The 23,756-nt window shown below is 41.9% G+C and overlaps 1 long non-coding RNA gene and 1 other non-coding gene across 3 annotated transcripts in view; one reads left to right on the top strand and one right to left on the bottom strand.

The window, feature by feature from the left end:
- Window positions 1–2,290: 2,290 nt before the first annotated feature.
- The window catches only part of LOC132598254 (uncharacterized), a 47,009-nt gene continuing 25,543 nt past the window's right edge, over window positions 2,291–23,756 (top strand). For both annotated transcript variants that reach the window (XR_009566274.1, XR_009566275.1), the window contains exons 1-3: window positions 2,291–2,756; window positions 3,018–3,142; window positions 20,849–20,975. This is a non-coding gene — a long non-coding RNA (uncharacterized lncRNA). The remainder of the gene's footprint in view (window positions 2,757–3,017; window positions 3,143–20,848; window positions 20,976–23,756) is intronic.
- LOC115846392 (U6 spliceosomal RNA) lies at window positions 12,112–12,218 on the bottom strand. Its single transcript, XR_004036853.1, has one exon. It is a non-coding gene; the product is annotated as a U6 spliceosomal RNA (small nuclear RNA).

The following is a 23,756-nucleotide window of genomic DNA, read 5'->3' on the forward strand; positions in this document are numbered from 1 at the left end:
TGCTCCGCAACGGGAGAGGCCGCAACAGTGAGAGGCCCACGTACCGCAAAAAAAAAAAAAAAAAAAAAAGAATCATAAAGATCAGGAAACAGAACCTGACGAGTGGACACCCAGGAGTGCCCCTCCCTCCTCAGAGCGTCCTCCCCTCCGTGAGGTAGCTGTTCTCCCGATTTTGTGACAGTGATCTTGTCCTCATAGTTTATGCCCAAGCACGCATCCCTAAATAACGCAGCCCAGCTTCGCCCAGGTCCAGACTCTGCACGTGGGTGGACCGTGCGGGCTGCTTTGTTGCTTTTGGTGGCTCAGCACTGTGTCCATGAGATTCTTTCATCTTGTGCATATAGTTTGTTTAAAAAATAATTTTTATAGTTTTACTAACTTTAAACACAATGTACTCCATTGCTGTGGAATATTCCTTCCTAGGAGCGTGCATGGCTCACTTCTGCATCTGCTTGTGATGGTCTTCAGGTGCTTTCAGGTTTGGCTCCCGTGGCTGCGGAGTCCATGTCCGTGTGTCCTGGTGCAGGGCTGGGTGGTTTGTGTTCAGCTGGGAGGAACACTGTGGGTCTGTGTGCATGGAGTGCGCTCTCCGAGGCCCGACTGTTTCAGAAGTGGTTGTACCGCCCGCTGCGCACCAGGCTTTCCATTGCTCCACGTCCTGCTGATATTTCATACTGTGTCTTCATGTCTGCCATTCCGGTAGGTGTGTGCACAGTAGTTTTCTTATGGTTTTAACCCCTCGGTTGTTAGTGAAGTTGTGCATCTTGTCACATTCATGGACTATTTCTTGTTTTTTAAAAAGTTTTAAAAAGTGTGGTCAAATACACATAAAATTTACTATCTTAACCGTTTTTAAGTGCACATTTCAGGGTCAAGAAGTAATTTGCACTGTTGTGCAAACCTGACCGCCATCGTCCTCCAGAACTTTTTCATCTTGCAAAACTGAAAACAGTCCCATTAAACACTCAGTCCCCATTGTCCCTCCCTCAGCCCCTGGCACCCACCACCCTACTTTCTGTCTCTATGGTTCTGACTGCTCTGGGGGCCTTGTATGAGTGGATCAAGCACTGTTTGTTTTTTTGTGTCTGGCTTACATCACTGAGCATAATGCCCTCAAGGGTCATCCCTGCGGCAGCCTGCGTCAGAACTGCCTTCTGTTTAGGCCGAATAACATTTCCTTGTACGGATGGACCATGTTTTGCTTCTCCATTCATCCGTCAATGGACACATGTAATATTTACATTCATTTCTCATGTCTTACGATATTTGTGGAATAACTTCAGAAAGTCCTATGAATCAAAAGTCATTTACCAGTAACTTTTTTCTTAAACTTTTTATTTTGAAAAACATCAAAGCTAAGAAAAGGTAACAACACATGTGAGCTTCACTTGTGTTCAGGAATTAAAGCTTTATGGTATTCACTTTATTCCCTGTGTGTGTGCTATGCGTGTGCGTGTGCCTGCTTGCATACCATATATATGTGCTGTGTATGTGCATAGGTGTGTGTGTTTGCACACGTTAGTGTGTGCATGGGCATATGCGTGCATGTTCATATGCTAGTGTGTGAATATATTTGTGCTGTGCACGTGCATATGTTTGTGTGTGTGCTGTGCCTGCCTGTGTGCACACTTGTGTTTGCTGGAACCACTTGCAAGTTGGCTGCAGGCTGAATTGTGCCCCAGATACGTCCACGCGCACGTGCTCTAACAATCCTGCGTAGCCACGTAAAGGTCACAGATCTCAGGGATTTAAATGGATGGAGCAGGATGTCCTGACACAGAGTCTGTCTTCCAATGACTGTCACTGTCTCAGTAACATCCTTCACACCTTCTTTAAGCCCCATTCAGGGCTTAGACCTTAGACCTTTTAGACCCCCATTACATTCAGTCACCTGCCCCAGGTCCCCTAAAACTACAATGTCACAATGGGAGAGCCCGACCAGGGCCTGGGGCTGTCCCTCCTCTTGGCCTGGCCTCCAGGCCCTGCACTTGGCTCCTGTGTTCCCATCTCTCAGCCAGGCCCCAACTTGGTTGGGGCCGCCACTCCTCACAGGGTCCCATCGCCCAGTCAAGGGGGTTCATTCTCCCAAACTCAGCATCAGGAGTGGGGGGGGGGGTGACAGCCCCCCCCCGGGTCTCCTTCATGTGAGACCCTGTGCTTTTGAAAGAGCAGGTGCCCTGCCCTCGGGGGTGGGGGGCTGGGGGGGTGACATGGGGCCCACGATGGGCAGGTGGGTCCCCGGGTGGGGCAAGCCAGTGTGCGGCAAGCCAGCGTGCAAGGAGTTCCGCGGTGGGTTCTTCTCTCCAACGGCTTTTGTGCCCCTACCTCTCCCCATGCCTCCCCTCGAAGACAGCGCGGTGCCCCGGACGGGAGCCATGGGAGCCGTCAGCCACCGCCCCCTCTACACGCACACGCAACGCACGCACGTACACGCAACGCACGCAACGCAACGCGCACGCACACGCAGCGCACGCACGCACGCACGCACGCTGCAGGGAAGCAGGGCCGAGTGCCGCGCCCTCAGCGGCCCTGAGCGCCTCGCCCGGAATCGGCCGGCGGAATGGACAAACAGGCTCTCCCGGCCCGGACCACGCAGGACTGTCCTGCCTGGGCTTCCAGTGCGGCCGCCTCTTTCTGGAAGCTTGGGACGCTGGAATCAGGCCACTTCCTGTCTGTCCTTGGAGGAGACTGGGCTGCACTACAAGAAGCTCCGGGCTCACCCCTGGATCCGGACCATCACGTGGCCAGAGAAATTGGTAACATTTTTGTTTTGCCTTTTGAAATGTTTAATGACAAGGATTTTGTTCAGTTTCCTGATGTGGGTGTCCAAAGATGAGAGACCCCATGTGTGTGACCTGTGCCTCCTGGGAGATCAGCCCTAAGCTAGTTTAAACCTGACCAGGTTCTGTCTACACGGTAGATTTAGACCTTTCCATGTCGTGTCTACTGATTATGTTTAGAGCTGACCATGTGCTGTCTATAATGAGAACAATTAGACCTGTGTTCTGTGTACCTAGGACTGTGGGGACCAGGGTAGAGACCCAGCCAGACCTGAGTCCTGGAGCTTCAAGGGGGACGTGGAGACCTGGGTACAGACCCGGCCTGGCCTCAGTACTGGAAAACTCCGTGCCTGCATCTGAAGGTCAGTGCTTAGATGTCTGGGTCTGGAGCTGAGGTGGGCTCTGGGTAGCAGCACTCTGCCCCGAGTGTGGTTACCTGACCCTCCCAGCATCCAGTGCTATGGTCGGGGCCTTAGTCTTTACCCCGTGAGGTTCCCCTTCCCTGGGGCTCGTGGAGACTCCTCTGGTGGGCTACCTGGATATTATCCCAATTGGATATTATCTCAATTATCCCAGTCCATGCATGGCAAGTAGGCAGGCAGGTTTACCTGGTGAACTGATTGCAGGGCACAGCGGATCTGGGTTTAAGGCCGATGGGCAACAGCTGAGGCTGCTGCTGAGCTCTCCTTCCAGTCTCCCGTCCCCACTCAGCAGCGTCCAGAGCTGCCCCTCGGCTTTCAGCCCTGCTGTCCTGTGAGTTATCTCAACAAGTATGTGAGACAAGAAAGGACTGAGCCTGCTAGAACCAAGTAGTGTGTTCACCTCTAGCGTGAAAGCTTTAAAAACAGTTAAAATCACACAGAACCAAAGTGAAAAGAGGAGGACTTCTCTGGGACAAGTGTGGGGAGAGGAGGCCGGCCCTACACTTCTTTCTACCACGCCAGGAGTTCCCAGGAGCCTGGCTCGCTTCCACATTAGGGGGACAACCAGCAGAGCCATGGTGTCCTGACCAAGGGGACGTGTGACCCCAGGTGCAGGGTCTGGGGAGGTGGGGTCACCGTGGTGAGTGTGGATGTGCGACCCCAGGTGCAGGGTCTGGGGAGGTGAGTCACCCTGGTGAGTGTGGATGTGCGACCCCAGGTGCAGGGTCTGGGGAGGTGAGTCACCCTGGTGAGTGTGGATGTGCGACCCCAGGTGCAGGGTCTGGGGAGGTGGGTCACCCTGGTGAGTGTGGATGTGCGACCCCAGGTGCAGGGTCTGGGGAGGTGAGTCACCCTGGTGAGTGTGGATGTGCGACCCCAGGTGCAGGGTCTGGGGAGGTGGGTCACCGTGGTGAGTGTGGATGTGCGACCCCAGGTGCAGGGTCTGGGGAAGTGGGGTCACCCGGGGACTGTGGACATGTGACCCCAGGTGCAGGGTCTGGGGAGGTGGGTCACCCTGGTGAGTGTGGATGTGTGACCCCAGGTGCAGGGTCTGGCGATTGTGTGGGTCTCACCCCACCTGCGTGGGTTGGGATCACGTGTACGGGGAGACCCCATATCTGCTCTGCCTGCAGCGTGTCCTGTCCCCTCTGAGGTTTCCAACATCTGCATTGAGGGTGTTGCCCTGATTAACCTATGGTTCCTTTTCCGCTCTTAATCGTGTCACATTCATATGAGGTCAGGCATGTTTGAGTGGGCTGCTGCTATGTGTTCTGCTGAGTGAATACCCTTGGTACTATCTCATTAATATCATAGCACATCATATGTCTAATCTATGGGGGTCACCACTCTCTGGGTCTCCCTGGACAGAGGTCGGGTGAGCACAGACCAGCCCCCCTAAGGATGGTCCCCCATTTGCCATGTGAGGGCGCCCGAGGTGGGGGACTGTGCTTGGGCCTCCGACATTTGTGATGAAGGGGAGTCAAAATGGAATCTCAATTAATAAGACATTATTTGAGGAATTTATTTTAAGTGAAATAAAACACACGTCACATCCCTTTACCATCGTCACCATGTTAAGTGCACGTTTCTGAGGCATCAGATATTCTCACCTTCTCGTGGAGCCGTCGCCACCAACCCTAGAACTTGTCATCTTGCAAAACCAGAATCCCACAACCATGCAAGTCTCACTCCCCGTTCCCTCCCACTGCCCCTGGCACCGACGTCCACTTTGGTCCATGCGTTGTGGACTCCAGGGCCCCCTTTTGAGTGGAGTCCTGCAGTGTTTGCTGAAAGATCATTTTGGAAGAGTTGACTTTCGGTCTGAAGCTCTGCCTGTTTGCATCTGAAGAATCTGCATTTAGGGAGAGGGTGTATGAGGGACAGGGTGTCCAGAGTGCAGATGAGAGGTGCCTGTGGGACCCTCTGGTCCCATCTCTTGGGCTGTGGCTCATCTGCATCGCCACTGTCCCCACGGGCACCGCTGGGGTGTTGTTGTCTGAGTGAGATTCCCCTGGTGCCCCTGCTCTCCTCCCCTCCTCCTGCTGGTTGGGGAGCGAGCTGCTTGCTGTGTGGTCTCTACTCCTGAGGCATGAAGGACCCTGCAGCATGGACCTGCAGAGTGTGGGGTGTGGTCCCAAGAGCATGGGGCCCACATAGGACACAGCACTGGGACCTCACAAGTGCTCTGGCTGCCTCATCACTGACAGGGAATGTTCCCAAGATCTCACTCAGGAGGGCGTGGTGGGCAGCCTGGGACCCCAGAGGCCCCGTTCCTATCCTGGAGCTCGGAGAGCATGTCCCCCGTGGACGTCTCAGCCATCTCCCTCTGTCCTGTCTCTGAATGCAGGAAAACGACCTCTCCTGACCATTGTCCATGATGGAGTCTTTGTCCTGTCGATGTTGGGATCCTTTAATCTAGGAGTTCTGACAGAGCAGCTGTTCTTTAGACCTAAAGAAGGAACAGCTCATGAGTATAAAACATTTTCAGATGAAACTAATATTTGATGACTATCTCTATACGACTCTATTAGGGCTGCTGACTTCTATTAGTGATAATTCTCCCGGTGTTAGATGTGATGTGGGGAGCTGGCAGGCTCTCTGCGCTCTGAGTGCCTGTTCTTTCAGAGACACGACTCTGAACCCAGAAATACCTAGCTTAAATCTTGGTCTTGCAGTTCTCAAGTTGCATGCCTTTGTGAGTGTTGGAATCTGGAAAATGGAGCTGGTGGTAGTGGACATGGAGCCTGTAAGACCAGTGGGATTTGGGGAGGAGGGCTGGTAGCTGATACAAAGTACGTTGATGGGTCGACATCTGTCCCTACAGTAAAAGTGTGATGGGCCCACAAGACAAATCCTAAAAAGCCAGTGAACATGTCTCATACTATTCCCATAGAGCCGAAAGGCTCTTTTTGTCCTAAATAGTGTGCAATGATATGTGAGGTTATAACAAACCCTGGTAGGCCACAAATACAGACCTGAGGGTGACCGAAGAATCAAGATAGGTGTTGGTATAGGACTGGGTCTCCTCCTGAGGGTCGGAGAAAGTAGTGTTGGGATTTCTGTGTGTTAACAGTGTGGCCGTTCTGGCTGCTTGGACCGAGAGTGATAATTATAGTAACACGGCTACAGTTGGGGCAGATCAAACAAATACTGGTGTTTGGTATTGGGATATGACTGCTGGTTTTGTATTAAAGACTATACTAATAAAAGTAATAATACCAAGAATTGTAGAGACACCTGCTAAATGTAAGGAGAAAACGGTTAGGTCGACAGAGGCTCCTGCGTGGGCCAGACTGCAGGCTAGAGCTGAATACACGGTTCCGCTGGTACCAGAACCGGCTTCTACTACTGGTGATACGAGCAGGAGCGAGAATGATGGGGGAAGTGGTCAGAAGTTTATATGATTTATTCAGGGAAATGCTCTATCAGGTCCCCCAGTTACTAGTGGCACAAGTCCGTATTCAAACCCTGCAGTCATAATGGGTACAACCAAATCTGTAACATAGTCATAACAGTCCTTGCACTTGTAATAAAGAAAGAAAATTATTACAGTGCAGGGACTGTATGACTTCGTTACAGGTTTGGGCATCTCCGAGTAGCGCTCCAGGTTAGCAGAGCTCAGCCGAGATTAATAGACTGGAGGTGGTTTGTGCTACCCCAGCTGAAGCACCAGAGAGTAAATATACAACGCGATATCTGTGTGATTTGTTGAAAATAATCCACCGTTTATGAACAGAGGTAAAAGGACTGAGCTAGCTTTAGACTGTAGATGTAAAGGCAGAGATTGAGCCCTCTTTTTGCCAAACCCTGTGGTGAATCAACCAATTGAATTGTAACGTCAGAGAAGCAGCTTCAGCTCTGCCGGCGCTTTTCCTGCCTTTTTTTCCCTTGATGGCAGAAGTAGATTGAAGCCAGTTGACTAGAGGATTTGCCTGTTAACTAAAATTTCCTGGGGCGGAAGCTCATCAACCTAGTAAGGATTTGCCTTAATTAAAATGTTTGATTTGCATTCAGTTGATATAGGATAGTCTTGTAACCCTTAATTCTGTGAATTAATTAAACTATGCTTCTCAGGGCTTTGAAAGCTCTTGGTCTAAGCTACCCTAAGTTCCTAGTCTGGCACTGATAGAATGGGTGTTAAGGGTAGTAGGCATGTGGCTGTCAGGATTAGTAATGATTAGAAGGTTGTTTTGTATGTTCAAATTGTTGTTTTACTTTTGTGCTGTTTAATGAAGGGAACATAGTGATGTGGAGTATGTTAGCTGCAAGTAGAGATATACGCCGAGGACTGCTGTGATGCCTGTTAGTGTTGTAGAAGGATGTTATCATTCTTGTTATCTCTTGGATAGTTATTCGTTTGGGTAAAAACCCTGATAGTGATGGGCGATGCCCTAATGATACTATAATGGTGAGGAGAAGGATTGTGATGGGAGGTGTTTTATCTCATGTGTGTGATAATGATACTCTTGTAGGACATGATCTGGGCATAAATAAGAAGAAGAGAGTGTTGTTATGATATAAATTCGTATGTTTAGGATTGTTATAATTGGAATATACTTTATAATAGCTGTCATTCATCCTATATGGGCAATTGATGAGGAGGGTGTAATTTTTTCCAGGTGAGTATGGCTAAGTCTGCCTCAGCCTCCAGTTATGATTTATAATATCACTATGATTAATAGTATATTTAGGTTGATGGATGGTGACGTGTGGTATAAAACTAATAGGAGTGCAGTTTTGTCAGGCTGATAGCATCAGGCCTGCTGTTCATGGGATGCCTTGTGTGACTTCAGACACTCAGAAGTGAAATGGGGAAAGTCCTACTTTTGTGACAAGGGCGATTGTCATGAGGGTGGATGCTGCTGGATTAAAGATTTTTGTAATTCACTGTGTTCCTTGACCAGAGTATATTAGATTAATGATAATAGCCATTATAAGTAGTATGATGTGGTGGATCGTTTTAGGAAATATTTGTTGGATGCTTCTGTAGCTTATGCGTTCATGTTTTTATTCGAATGGGGATACCATTAACCAATGTGAGCTTGTTACTAAAAGTATGTTTCCTGAGATAATGGTCCATAGAATGATAGTAAAAACAATAGGGTTTATTAGCATTGGAAGGATATACAACAATATTTTGGGGGTATGGGCCTGAAGCTTACTTAGAGAACCTTACTATAGCATGTGGTGTAGTGTGGTTGCATGGAGAACGTACAATTCTCAGGAGTGAGTTCAGTTCCAGGAATACAAGCGTTTAAAGCTCTGTCATTTTCTCTATCAAAGTAACTCTTTTGTCAGACATATTTCTTAAGTTTGTGGTGGGTTGCCTGATGTGATGACAGATAATGTGATTAGCCCTCCGATATACATAGGGCTAATGTTAGTAGTAAAAATTTTTTAATAAGAGATGTATAAGTGGATCATATCAAAATTGTGGGTAGGATGCTCGAATTCGTAGAAAGGAGATTGTTAGATGTGTTTTTATGATGACATGGGCTGTATATAATTCTGGCATGAAGGTGTTGTGAAATGCTCCTAAAAATAGATTGCTGTGAAAATGTTTATTATAATGATATTGACATATTCTCTAGGAAGGACGGGGTGAATGAGCCTGCTACATTTTCTACACAGAAGCCAAATACAGTTCTACTTCTGTTAAATCAAATGGGGCCCTGTTAGATTTCTGCTAGTATAGAGATAATCAAGTTTTGGGTAGGGGTCAGGAGAAAATTAGTCATAGGTGTTCTTGTGCAGTGGTTACTGTTGAAAGTGTAAATGATCCAATTATCAGCAGGACTGGTAAGAGAATAACTGCTAATGTTACTTCATATGAGATTGTGTGTGGTCCTACCCGTAGATCTCCAATGAGTATTTTGAATGTGACGCTCATCCAGATCTGAGGGTGGAATAAATGGCTAGGTGTGATATGGCTGATATAAATAGTATGCCTACATTTATATTAATTAGTGGATAACATATGGGAAGAGGAGTTCATGTAGTGAGAGCCAGGGCTAAGGTTAGCACTGGTGCAATAATATATAAATTGATGATGTTGATGGTCATAGTGGTTCTTTAATAAATAATTGACTGCATCAGCAATGGGTTGTACTAATCCACAGGGACTGATGATGCTTGGCCCTTTCTGGATTTGTATATAGCCTAGGATTTTCCATTCAGTTAATATGAGGAATGCTATGGTGAGTAAAATTGTGTAATTTGTGAAAAAATGTAGATTATAAACATATTCTTAGGAAAGGGACTTGAACCAGTGCAGATAAAGGTTTCAGTTTTACATAATTACTGGGCTCTGCCACCCTAACAAACCCTGTTCTACAGTAGGGTATGTATAAATTAATTGAATGCAGATTATATCATCATTTAGTTTGAAGACATTTTGTATAGTAAGCCATATTTCTCTTGTCCTTTCATACTGGGAGAAATCTACATATAATAGACAGAAACCAACTGGTATGACTCCAGTCTGAGCTCAGATCAGGTAGGACTTTAATCGTTGAACAACAAACCATTAATAGCAGTCACACCATTGAAATGTCCTGATCTAGCATCAAGTCATAACCCCTATTGTTGGTATGAACTCTAGAATACGATTACACTGTTATCCCTAGTGTAATTTAATCACTGAGGTGGTTTTATTCTCCAAGGTCATCCCAACCAAAATTGCTAATTCATTGAAAGCTACATTGTCCCTTAGAGTTCAGTGGTTTACTTTTTTTTTTGATTAATTAATTAATTAAAGCTCCATTGGGTCTTCTCATATTATTCTTGCCTCTTCACGGGAAGGTCAATTTCACTGATTAACAGAGACAGTAAAACACTTATTTGACCAGTCATACAAGTCCTGTGTTCTGTATACATCTATTATGTTTACTTATCTGAAGTGTCATTCAGGTCAGTGTTTTCTCATTAATTTACTGTCTGGATGATCTATTCATTGTTTACAAGTGGGGTATTGAAGTGCTTTACTATTACTTTATTGCTTTTTCTCCATGCAGTTTATATTTGCTTTAATTATTTACATACTCTGGTATTGGGTCCATGTATATTTATACGTAAAATTGTCTCTTGATAATTTGACCCCTTTATCACTGTATATTAACATTCTTTGTCTCTTGTGCCTGATTTTGATTGAAAATATGTATTATCAGATACAAGTATAGTTACTCCTACTCTCTCTCGGCTGCCATTTCATGGAATATCTTTTTACATCCTCTCACTTTAACCTATATATGTCCTTAAAATTAAAGTGAGCCTCTTGTAGACAGCATATTTGTAGGTTCTTTATAAAAATTAATTCAACCATTTTGTGTTATTTAATTTGAGAATTTAGTCCGTTAAAGTTTAACTTAATCATTGATAAGGACTAAAAATTACCCTTTCATTGTTTTCTGTTTTTTTACTGCTGTTGTTGTAGTTACTTTGTATTTTTTTAATGTTGTATGAATTCATTCCTTACCTTCTCTGTAACTACAATAGATTAACATTCTTGGTGCTGAAAAAAATAAAAGCATATTCAAGTGGTAGGGTTTGAAAAGTGTTCACAGTGGGAAGGAAACCACTATAACAACATAGACAGAACCCTTTGGAAGGATTCCTCATCTTTGTATTTTTGCTGTTTCAGAATCTGTAGTAGAGATTAGTGCGCTACATGATGTTCTCCCAGCCTGACAAGTTCTAAATGGACTGTCTTATTAGGGAGAAGCACGTGGAAAGAAGGTTAGTGAGTCAAACTCCCCTGCCCTCTGTCAGCAGTGGGTGTAAAAGGATTTAGCTGAATGCCCTCATTCTTTTTTGTTTTTTAATAAATTTTATTTACTTATTTATTTTTGGCTGCGTTGGGTCTTCATTGCTGCGTGCGGGCGTTCAGTCGAGAACTTGTGAAGATCCATGAAAAATCTGGACTGCATAGGTGGTCCCTGGGGCCTCCAGGTTAAGAAGTGCTGCCACATGGGTTTCAGAAATTGAGAAAGGAAAAGTGAATGGAGTAGTGGGGTGGCATAGAGAGGGGTGAGTGTCCTGGGGAAATTAGAGAAGTAACCTCCGCCCCAAAGCCCTGTCCCTGCAGCTGATCCATCGGCGCCATGCGATGTCAGTGCCTTTTGTGAGGAGGTGGCTCTGCTTCTTTACTCCTGTGCTCAACACGGTGCCAAACCAAACCCTCACCTCATGCTGATTCCCAAGGATTTTAAAAGAGCTGTTCATGGCTGACTTGGTTTTTGGTTCCCTAAACAGTAGTTTTGAGCTGTCCAAGCTATTTAAAAGTATTCTCCTTAATTAAAATGAAACTCTACTCTTTTGAAAAACCAACATGAATTCAGAGAAAATATGCTTTTTGTCCCATTCCTTCAATCTAGTGCACCCTTGTGGATACAAGAGTGCATACACCAGACACCTCTGACTCTGGCCCAAATTGGGTCCCTTAACAGAGGGGACATAGGTCTGCCGTCAGTATCTGATTGTGAACTTATAGCCTGATCGGGTGACACAGTGGCCAGACACTGTGGCGTACTCTCTGTGCTATGACTACCTTTGTTTTCACCAGAGGCAGGATTCTGGACTCAGAAATTTTTCAAGCTGCAGGCCTGCATTTGAAAAATGCGTTTGAACCTGGAAGACGGAGCAGGTGCTTATGAATGTGGAGCATATAAAACCAGCAGTATTTTCAGTGGCAGGCTGTGCTCCATCCTGTGCCTGATCTCTCCAGAGTTCTCCCCAAACTTCCTTTTTTTTTTTTTTAACGTCTTTATTGGAGTATAATTGCTTTACAATGGTGTGTTAATTTCTGCTGTATAACAAAGTGAAACAGCTATATGTATACATATATCTCCATATCCCCTCCCTCTTGCGTCTCCCTCCCACCCTCCCTATCCCACTCCTCTAGGTGGTCACAAAAAAATATAGAACGCTTCATGAACTTGCGTATCGTCCTTGCACAGGGGCCATGCTAATCTTCTCTCTATCATTCCAATTTTAGCATATGTGCTCCCAAAGCAAGCACTACGACAGCATTTTGAAAGACTAATAGACTGGTCCGGGGCCCTCCGGCCAAGAGGTGTAAGCAAGAACTCTTAACTGGAAGGAATTGTATTGCCTTGTAGAATCTGAACCCAAGTACACTGAGGCCACCCGCCAAGGTAGTGACTGGTCTAACCTGTGCTAATGTTAGGGCACAACCTGTTGGATAGTTTTGGCTACCCAGCATTTGACCATTTGTAACCACTGCTTCAGTCACTTCCCACCTCTTGCCACCTGCTGCTGTCTGTTCGTACTTGTGGGCTTCTCCATCTTGTGCCAGTGGCTAGCATTTTTGACTGTAGTTTGATATTTTGTAATTGAGAGCTCACTTCAAAAGCAGAAAAAGACAAAATATATTAAAGCAAGGAAAAGTGTCACTGAAAGAAAAAGAAGATTATTTTTTGTGTTTTTTCTACTCAGTTGTTTTGAGTATATTATATATGTTAGATAGGTATTTCAAATATTGCTTCCCATTTTGTAGGTACACTCTGCTCTCTGTAAATTGTTTCCCTTGCTCCTCAAACCTTTATAGTTTAATGCAATCTGTTTTTCTTTTTTTTTCTTTTTTTTTTTTGATTTTGTTGCCTGTGCTTTTGGGGTCATATCCAAACATACATTGCCCATAGCACTGTCAAGAAGTTTTTCCCCCCTATATCTTCTTCGAGTAATTTTACAGTTTTGGATCTTATATTTAATTCTCTAAACCACTTTCAATTAATTTTTATATATAGTGTGAGATACAAGTCTAATTTCTTTTTAAAAATTATTTATTTATTTATGGCTGCATTGGGTCTTCATTGCTGCGTGTGGGCTTTCTCTAGTTGCAGTGAGCGGGGGCTACTCTTCGTTGCGGTGCGTGGGCTTCTCATTGCAGTGGCTTCTCTTGTGGAGCAACGGCTCTAGGCACACGGGCTTCAGTAGTTGCAGCACGTGGGCTCAGTAGTTGCTGCACGCAGGCTCTAGAGCACAGGCACAGCAGTTATGGCGTACGGGTTTAGTTGCTCCATGGCATGTGGGATCTTCCTGGACCAGGGCTGGAACCTGTGTTCCCTGCATTGGCAGGCTTGTGAATATCAGTTTCCCACTAATTTAGGTAAGAGAGGATCCTTTTATCATTGTATATTCCCGGCACTTTTGTCAGAGATCAGTTGATTGTAAATATGTGCATTTATTTCTGAGCTCTGTATTTTGTTCCTTTGTTCTGTATGTCTGTCTTTATACTACAACCATACTGCTTTGATTACTGTGCTTTGTAGTATAGTTTGAAATTATGAAGTGTGATTCCTTCAGCTTTGCTCTTTGTGCTCAAGATTGCTTTGGATATTTTGGGTCTTCTACGGTTCCATGTGAATTTTAGGATTTGTTTTTCTATTTTCTGGGAAAAATGCCTTCAGAATTTTGACATGGATTGCATTAACTCTGTAGATTGCTTTGGGTAGTATGGACATTTTAACAATGTTAATTTATTCAGTCTATTAACATGGGCTATCACTCCATTTATTTGTGTCTCCTTCAAATTCTTTCATCAATATTTTATAGTTTGCAGTGTATGGCTCTTTCACATTCTTGGTTAGCTTTATTCCTAAGTATTTTATTCTTTTCGGTGCTATTGTAAGTGGGACTTTTTTTTTTTTTAACATTTTCTGATAGTTTCTGTTGTTAGTGTATAGAACCACAAGTGATTTTTGTGTGTTGATTTTGTGTCCTTCAGCTTACTCTATTCATTAGTTTAAACAGTTTTTTGGAAGTGGCATTTTTAGGTTTTTGTAGATATAAAAACATGTCATCTGCAAACAGAAAATTAAGGTTTACCTTTATGATTTGGAATTATTTTATTTACATTTCTTGCCTACTTACTCTGGTTAGGAATTCCAGTACTATGTTGAATAGAAGAGTCAAGAACAGGTAACATTGTCTTGGCTGAAACTCAGGAGAAATGCTTTCAGGATTTGTAATTCAGTATACTGTTACCTTTAGGCTTGTCATATGACTTTTAATGTGTTGAAGTATATTCCTTCTATATCTAATTTCTTGACAGTCTTTATCATGAAAGGAAGTTGGATTTTGTCAAATAATTTTCTGTATCTATTAATAAGGTCATATTTCCCCTTTATTCTCTTAATGTAATGTATCACATTTATTGATTTGCATACATTGAGCCATCGTTGCATCCTGGCATAAGTCCCACTTAATCATGGTGAATGATCCCTTTAATGTGCTGTTGAATTTAGTTCGCCAGTATTTTGAGTATATTTCATCTATGTCACTCAGGAATATTGATCTGTATTTTTCTCATCATGCCCTTGTCTGGTTTTGACATTACCCTTGTCTGGGGTAATGCCTCGTGAGATGGATTGAAAGTGTTCCCTCCTCTTTAAACTTTTGGAAGTATTTAAGAAGTCTTGGCTTTCATTTCTCTTTAAATATTTGGTATAATTCACCAGTAAAACCATCTGGTCCTGGGATTTTATTTATTGAGAGGTTTCTCAGTACTGTTTCATTCTCTGTACTCATTACTGGTCTGTTCAGGGGTTCTGTTTCTTGGTAGGTTGTATATTTCTAGGAGTTTTTCTATTTTTTTTCTAGGTAAAACAAGTTTGCATATGATGGTTAATAGTAGTCTCTGATTGTCCTTTGTATTTCTGTAGCATCATTGTAATGCCTTTATATGTATGCGTTTGTTTTATTTATTATTCATTCATTCTCTTTTTCTTAGTTGTTCTAGCTAACAGTTTGTCAGTTTTGTTTATCTTTTCCAAAAAAACTCAATATAATTTATTTTTCTACTATTTTTGTAGTCTCTATTACTTTATTTTTATTGTAGTATAGTTGATTTACAATGTTCTGTTAGTTTCAGGTGTAAAGTGAATCAGTTATACATACAGCCACTCTTTTTTAGATTCTTTTCCCATATAGATCACTACAGAATATTGAGTCATTTCCTATGCTATAAAGTAGGTCCTTCTGTTAGTTTTATAACTGCTCTAATCCTTATTATTTACTTCATTCTGCCAACATTGGGCTTAGTTTCTTCTTTTTCTAGTTCCTTTAGTTGTAAAGTTAGGTTCTTTGATTGAGTTTTTTTCAGAGACAAAAGATTTTATTACTTATGGCACAGCAAACATGAACGTAATACTGTATTGGTTCCCCTCCCCCACACCCCAGTTGCCCCTGCGATGACACAGAGGGGTCCAGTTGCTTCTCCTCCCCCACACCCCAGTTGCCCCTGCGATGACACAGAGGGGTCCAGTTGCTTCTCCTCCCCCACACCCCAGTTGCCCCTGCGATGACACAGAGGGGTCCAGTTGGGTGCTATGCATGTACTCGGTTATGTTACACTGAGGAGCGCTGAGTTTGAGGACTCCACTGCTTTTAAAATGAGAGGTTAGCAAGCTTCCTGTTTGTCTGAGGGAGAGACATTACCTCATTCCTCAAGGCCGTGCATTACAGGCACACTCCCGAGAAATGGCCCAGGTGAAGTGCTGTCAGGGCATGCACTCTTTTTCTTCCTTTCTTTTTTTTTTTAATTGAAGAATATTTGAGGTACACTATTATGTTAGTTTCAGACGTACAACATAGTGATTCAGCATTTAAGTATATTACAAAACGATCATCTTTATGAGTCTAGTAACAGTCTGTACCCATCCACAGTTACTGCAATATCATGAACCATATTCTTTTTGCTGTATATTAAATTCTTGTCAATTTTTATCATATAACTGGAATTTTGTACTTCTTATACCCCTTTACCTGTCTTGTCCGAGACCCACTGACCTCCCCTTTAGCAGCCACCAGTTTGTTCACTGTGTCTGTAAGCCTGGTTTTGTTGTGTTTGTTTTGTTTTTAGATTACATGTTTAAGTGAGATCATGTGGTATTTGTCTTTCTCTATGTGACTTACTTCGCAAAGCATAATACTCTCTAAGTCCATCCATGTTGTCACAAATGGAAAGATTTCATCTTTTTATTGCTGAGTAATATATAACTATATATGTATGTTTGTATACCCATATCTACACATATATATGTATCTATGTGTATATGAATGTATGTATCAGTATCTATGTGTCTATGTGTGTGTATGTATCTATATGTATATGTATGTATATCTGTGTATGTGTGTTATGTGTATATTCATATGTATATATGTGTACATATGTATATATATCAATATCACTTTTTTATCCATTTTTCTATCATTGAACATTTAGGTTGCTATCATATTATTGGCTATTGTAAGTTATGTTGCAATGAGCATAGGGATGCGTATATCTCTTTAAATTAGTTTTTTGCTTTGTTTTGTTTTCTTTGGATAAATAACCAAAATTGGAATTGCTAAGTCGTATGGTAGTTTTATTTTTTTTATGTTTTCAGAGCCCTCTTTTATGTTTTCAATAGTGGCAGCGCTGATTTACATCCTTAGCAGCAGTGCAGGTGAGCGCTCTTTTCTCCACATCCTCAGCAGCACCTCTTAATTGTTGTCATTTTTAGGATGGCCATTCTGACAACTGTAAGGTGATATCATTTTGTGGTTTTGATTTGCATTTCCCTGATGATTAGTGATGTTGAGCATGTTTCCATGTGCCTTTTATCTGTTTCTTTTTTTTCCCTCAAAAAGAGTATTCAGATCCTCTACCCAATTGTTTTTACTTTTATTTTATTTTATTTTTGCGGTACGCGGGCCTCTCACTGTTGTGGCCTCTCCCGTTGCGGAGCACAGGCTCCGGACGCACAGGCTCAGTGGCCATGGCTCACAGGCCCAGCTGCTCCGCGGCATGTGGGATCTTCCCAGACCGGGGCATGAACCCGTGTCCCCTACATCGGCAGGCGGACTCTCAACCAGTGCGCCACCAGCGAAGCCCTTATTTTATTTATTTATTAAAATTATAGTTTATTTACAATATATCAGCTTCAGGTGTATAGTATAGTGATCCAGGATATTTTACAGTTTACACTTGATTAAAAATTTTTTACAGGATAATGGCTATAATTCCCTGTCCTCTACAATATATCTTTGTTGCTTATCTATTTTATACATAGTAGTTTGTACCTCTTAATCCTATACCCCTAATTTGCCCCTCCCCCGTTACCTGTCCCACTGGTAACCACTAGTTTGTTTATAGATCTGTGAGTCTGTTTCTGTTTTGCATGTACATTCATTTGTATTATTGTTAGATTCCACATATAAATGATGTCACACAGTGTCTTTCTCTGACTTACTTCATTAAGCATAATATTCTCGAGGTCCATCCACATTGCTGCAGATGGCAGAATTTCATACTTTTTATGGCTGTGTGATATTCCACTGTACATATGTACCATATCTTCTTTATCCATTTGTCTGTTCATGGGCATTTCGTTTGCTTTCATATCTTGGCCATTGTCAGCAGTGCTGCTATGAACATTGGGGTTTATGTATCTTTTTGAATTAGTGTTTTCATTTTTTTCCTGGATAGGTACCCAGGAGAGTTATTGACAGATCATATGGTAGTTGTATTTTTAGTTTTTTGAGAAACCTCCATCCTATATTCCATAGTGCCTGCAACAATTTACAATCCTACCCACAGTGTAGAAGGGTTCAATTTTCTCCATATCCTCCCCCAAATTTGGTATTTGTAGACATTTTGATGAGAGCTCCTTTGACAGGTGTGAGGTTGATCTCTCATGGTTGTTTTGAATTGAACTTCTCTAATAATTAGTGATGTTGAGCATCTTTTCATCTGCCTTTTAGCCATCTGTATGTCTTCTTTGGAAAGATGTCTATTCATGTCTTATCACCGTTATTGATTGTGGTGGTCTTTTTTTGTGTGAGTGATATTGAATTGTATGAACCATTTATATATTTTGGATATTAACCTTTCATCAGTCATATCATTTACAAATATTTTCTTCCATTTTGCACTTTGACTTTTGATTTTGTTGATGGTTTTCATTGATGTGCAAAAGCTCTTAAGTTCATTTAGTGCCCATTAGTTTATTTTTGCTTTTATTTCTTTTGCCTTAGAGTCCAGATCCAAAAATAATATTGCTACAATTTATGTTAAAGAGTGTTCTGCCTGTGTTCTCTCCTAGAAGTTTTATGGTTTGGTGTATTACATTTAGGTCCTTAATACATTTTTAAAAATATTTATTTATTTATTTTTGGCTGCGTTGGGTCTTCGTTGCTGTGCGTGGGCTTTGTCTAGTTGTGGCAAGCAGGGGCTGGCTACTCTTCGTTGCAGTGTGTGGGCTTCTCATTGAGGTGGCTTCTCGTTGCAGGGCATGGGCTCTAGGCATGTGGGCTTCAGTAGTTGTGGCTCGCGGACTGTAGAGCACAGGCTCAGTAGTTGTGGCACACGGGCTTAGCTGCTCCGTGGCATGTGGGATCTTCCTGGAGCAGGGATCGAGCCCGTGTCCCCTGCATTGGCAGGTGGATTCTTATCCACTACACCACCAGTGAAGCCCCTCCTTAATATATTTTGAATTTATATTTCTGTCTGGTGTGAGGAAATGTTCTAAATTAATTATTTTACATGTAGCTGTCCAGTATTCCCAGCACCACTTATTGAAGAGACTGTCTTTTCTCCATTGTATATTCTTGCCTCCTTTGTAGTAGATTTATTCATCATAAGTGTGTGGGTTTTTTTCTGGGGTCTCTCTTCTATTCCATTGATCTGTGTGTCTGTTTTTGTTCCATTGATCTGTGTGTCTGTTTTGTAGTCAGGGAGCATGCTACCTCAAGCTTTGGTCTTTTTTCTCAGGATTGCATTTGCAATGTGGGTATTTTGTGGTTCTGTGTTTATTTTGGGATTATTTCTTCTGTTTGTGAACAATACCATGGGTATTTTGATAGGGATTTCTTTAAATCTGTAGATTGCTTTGAGTAATATGGTTATTTTAAAAAGATTAATCCCTCTGATCCAGGAGCATGGGGTATCTTTTCATTTATTTGTGTCATCTTCAGTTTCCTTCATTGGTGTCTTATACTTTTCAGGATATAACTCTGTGGTTAAATTTATTCCTAGGTATTTTATTATTTTTGGTACAATCATAAATTTTTTTCTTAACTTCTCTGTTTATTAGTGCAGAGAAAAATAACAGATTTCTGTATATTAATTTTGTATACTTCAATGAAAATAAAATTAACAAATGGGACCTCATTAAACTTAAAAGCTTTTGCACAGCAGAGGAAACCATAAACAAGATGAAAGGATAATCCTCAGAATGGGAGAAAATATTTGCAAATGAAGCAACTGACAAAGGATTAATCCCCAAAATATACAAACAGCTCATGCAGCTCAATATCAAGAAAACAACCCAATAAAAAAATGGGCAGAAGACCTAAATAGATATTTCTCCAAAGAAGACATACAGATGGCCAACAAACACATGAAAAGATGCTCAACATCACTAATTATTAGACAAATGCAAATCAAAACTACAATGAGGTATCACCTCTCACCCATCAGAATGGCCATCATAAAAAAATCTAGAAACAATAAATGCTGGAGAGGGTGTGGAGAAAAGGGAATCCTCCTGCATTGTTGGTGGGAATGTAAATTGATACAGTTACTATGGAGAACAGTATGGATGTTCCTTAAAAAACTAAAAATAGAACTGCCATATGACACAGCAATCCCACTACTGGGCATATACGCAGAGAAAACCATAATTCAAAAAGACACATGCACCCCAGTGTTCATTGCAGCACTATTCACAATAGCCAGGACATGGAACCAACCTAAGTGTCCATCGACGGATGAATGGATAAAGAAGATGTGGTACATATATACAATGGAATATTCGTCAGCCATAAAAAGGAATGAAATTGGGTCATTTGTAGAGACATGGATGGACCTAGAGACTGTCATACAGAGTGAAGTTAAGTCAGAAAGAAAAAAACAAATATCGTATATTGACATATATATGTGGAATCTAGAAAAATGTTATAATTGATCTTATTTGCAAAACAGAAATAGAGACACAGACGTGGAGAACAAACATGGACACCAAGGGAGGAAGGGGGTGTGGAAAGAATTGGGAGATTGGGATTGACATATATACACTAATGATACTATGTATAAAATACATAACTAATGAGAACCTACTGTATAGCACAGGGAACTCTATTTGGTGCTCTGTGGTGACTTAAGTGGGAAGGAAATCCAAAAAAGGGGATATATGTGTACATAGAGCTGATTCACTTTGCTGTACAGAAGAAACTAACACAACATTATAAAGCAGCTATACTCCAATAAAAATTAATGAAAAAAAGAAAAATATGTATACTTCAAATTTACTGAGTTTATTTATGCTAATAATTTGTTGGTGAGGTCTTTAGGGTTTTCTCTACATATTATCATGTCATCTGCAAACAGTGACAGTTTTACTTCCTTTACAAATTAGATCCTATTTTGTATTTTTATTGTTGTTTTTTTTGCTGTGGCTAGAACTACTAATACTGTGTTGAATAAAAGTGGTGAGAGTGGGCATCCTTGTCTTGTTCCTGTTAGAGGAAATGCTTTCAGCTTTTCACTGTTAAGTATGATGTTAGGTCTGCTTTTGTCATTTATACCCTTTATTCTATGTATGTATGTATGTATATATGTATTTATTTATTTATTTATTTTTTTAGGCCATACCACGCAGCATGCGGGATCCTAGTTCCTGGACCACGGATTGGACCAGCACCCTCTGCAGTGGAATTGCGAATTTCTAACCACTGGGCTGCCAGGGAAGTCCCTTTCCTTTATTATAAAAAGGTATGTTGCCTCTATATTCACTTTGTTGAGAGTTTTTTTTTTAATTTTTAAAATTTATTTTTGGCTGTGTTGGGTCTTTGTTGCTGTGCTTGGGCTTTCTCTAGTTGCGGCGAGCGGGGGCTACTCTTCGTTGCGGTGCATAGGCTTATTGCGGTGGCTTCTCGTTGTGGAGCATGGACTCTAGGCGTGCGGGCTTCAGTAGCTGCAGCATGCGGGCTCAGTAATTGCAGCCTGCAGGCCCTAGAGCATGCAGGCTTCAGTAGTTGGGGCATGTGGGCTCAGTAGTTGTGGTGCATGGGCTGTAGGGAGTTTGGGCTTCAGTAGTTGTGGCACACAGGCTCAGTAGTTGCGGCTCGTGGGCTCTAGAGCGCAGGCTCAGTAGTTGTGGCGCATGGGCTTAGTTGCTCGGTGGCATGTGGGATCTTCCCAGACCAGGGATTGAACCCGTGTCCCCTGCATTGGCAGATGGATTCTTAGCCACTGCGCCACCAGGGAAGTCTCACGAGTTTTTATCATAATTCAAATGTTGAATTTTGTTGAATTTGCCAAATGCTTTTGCTGGAGGTATGAATATGATCATATGTTTTATCCTTTGTTCTGCTAATCTGGTGTGTTACTTATTTGATAAATGTTCATTTATTCTTCTTAATGTTGAATTTCAGTTTCATACCATTGTGGTTGGAAATGATACTTGATATGATTTCAGTCTTCTTGGATTTTTGAAGACTAGTTTCGCGGCTTAATATTTGACCTATCGCAGGAAATGTTCTGTGTCCTTAAGAAGAATGGAAATTTGCTGCTGTTGAGTGGAATGTACTATATGTCTGTTAGTTTCACTTGATATCAAGTGTGTGTTCATGTTGACTGTTTCCTGATTAATATTCTGTCCGGATGAGCTATACAGTGTTGAAAGTTGGGTATTGATGTTTCTTACCATTATTTAATTTCTGCACATTTTCAGCTTCATATGTGTTAATATTTTCTTTATATGTTTAGAGGCTCCAATGCTGGATACATACATATTTATAATTGTCATAATTGATTGATGAATTAATCCCTTTATCATTTATGATAACCTTTTCTTTGAGAGGTTTGTCCTAAAGTCTTTTTTGCCTGATAATAGACTAGTCAGGCAAGTATCATTTGCATGGAATATCTTTTTTCCAATCATCCAGTTTTATCCTATATATGGATTTAAAGTTAACATAAATATTTTGTACACAGTATATAATTGTACTTTTAAAAATCCACTCAGCCACCCTATGGATTATTTAAATTGAAGTATAGTTGATTTACAATGTTACATTAGTCTCAGGGGAACAACATATGGATTTAATATTTTTATAGATCACAGTTAAAGTTATTACAAAATAATGGCTATATTTCCCTGTGTTGTATGATATATCCTTGTTTGTTTATTTTATACATAGGGGTACTGGATTAAGAGAAACAAACTACTGTCTCTCCCTCCCCCCTTCACTCGCCCCACTGGTAACCACTAATTTGTTCTCTGTGAGTCTATTTCTGCATTTTTTAGATTCCACATGGAAGTGAAAACATAGAGTATTTGTCTTTCTCTAACTTACTTCACTAGGTATAAATATTCCAGGCCCATCCACATTGTTGCGAGCGGCAGAATTCTGTTTTTGCTTTTTGCAGGCACCTCCGTATTGTTCTCTGTGGTGCTCTTAGCATTTTACATCCCACCAACAGCATGGGAGGGTTCCCTTTTCTCCACACCCCCTCCGGTATGTATTGTTTGTAGACTTTTTGATGATGGCCATTCTGACTGGAGATAGGTGATACCTCATAGTTTTGATTTGCATGTCTCAAATAATTTGAGATGTTGAGCATCTTTTCATGTTTTTTTTTTAAAGTGTGAGAAAAAGTTACCGTTGAAGTTGGCTTTTTGAAAGTCTTACCATTTTGAATTTTTTTTAATACCTACCACAGGACATTTTTTTGAGGGCAGGTGTCATTTGCACCCTAGCAGTCCTTGCTGATATTAAGTGCCCACAAGCACATGTTTTAAAGTTGCTGTTGTGGAAATGGCCACAGGTGGTAGGATTTATTCATGCTCCACTCTGGTTACCTGGGTAAGCACTGCCATTGTGGAAGTCGGGTTCCTGGGTTGTACATTAGTGTGCACTGTGCCGGAACAAACACCCAAAATCCTGTGTCTCATTACTTCTTGTTTTTTGTTAATTTTTACTTTTTGTTAGAGTTGATTTACAGTATTGTGCTTGTAGGCGTACAGAACCTTGTTCAGTTATATGTATTCATATGTCTGTTCACCTTCGGATTCTTTTTCCATATAGGTTATTAGAGAGTGTTGAGTAGACTTCCCTGTGTTATACAGTAGTTTCTATTGATTATCTGTTTTATATGTATTGGTGTATATAGGTTTTCCCCAACATCCTAATTTGTCCCTTCCCCCGACCTCTCCCGTTGGGTAGCCATAAGTTTCTTTCCTAAGTCTGCGAGTCTCTCTCTCTCTCCCTCTCTCTCTTTTTTTTTTTGGCTGCACTGTGCGGCATGCAGGATATTAGTTCTCCCAACACTAGGGATCAAAGCTGCGCCCCCTGCAGTGGAAGCTCGGATTCTTAACCATTGGACCACCAGGAAAGTTCCTGTTTCTTTCTTGTAAATTAGTTCATTGGTGTCAGTTTTTAACTTCCACCTATAAGTGGTATCATGATATGTGTCTTTCTCTTTCTGACTTACTTCACTCAGTATGATCATCTCTAGGTCCATCTCTATTGCTGCAAATGGCATTCTTTA

The sequence above is a fragment of the Globicephala melas genome, chromosome 12, assembly GCF_963455315.2.
Source record: "Globicephala melas chromosome 12, mGloMel1.2, whole genome shotgun sequence".
Classification (NCBI taxonomy): domain Eukaryota; kingdom Metazoa; phylum Chordata; class Mammalia; order Artiodactyla; family Delphinidae; genus Globicephala; species Globicephala melas.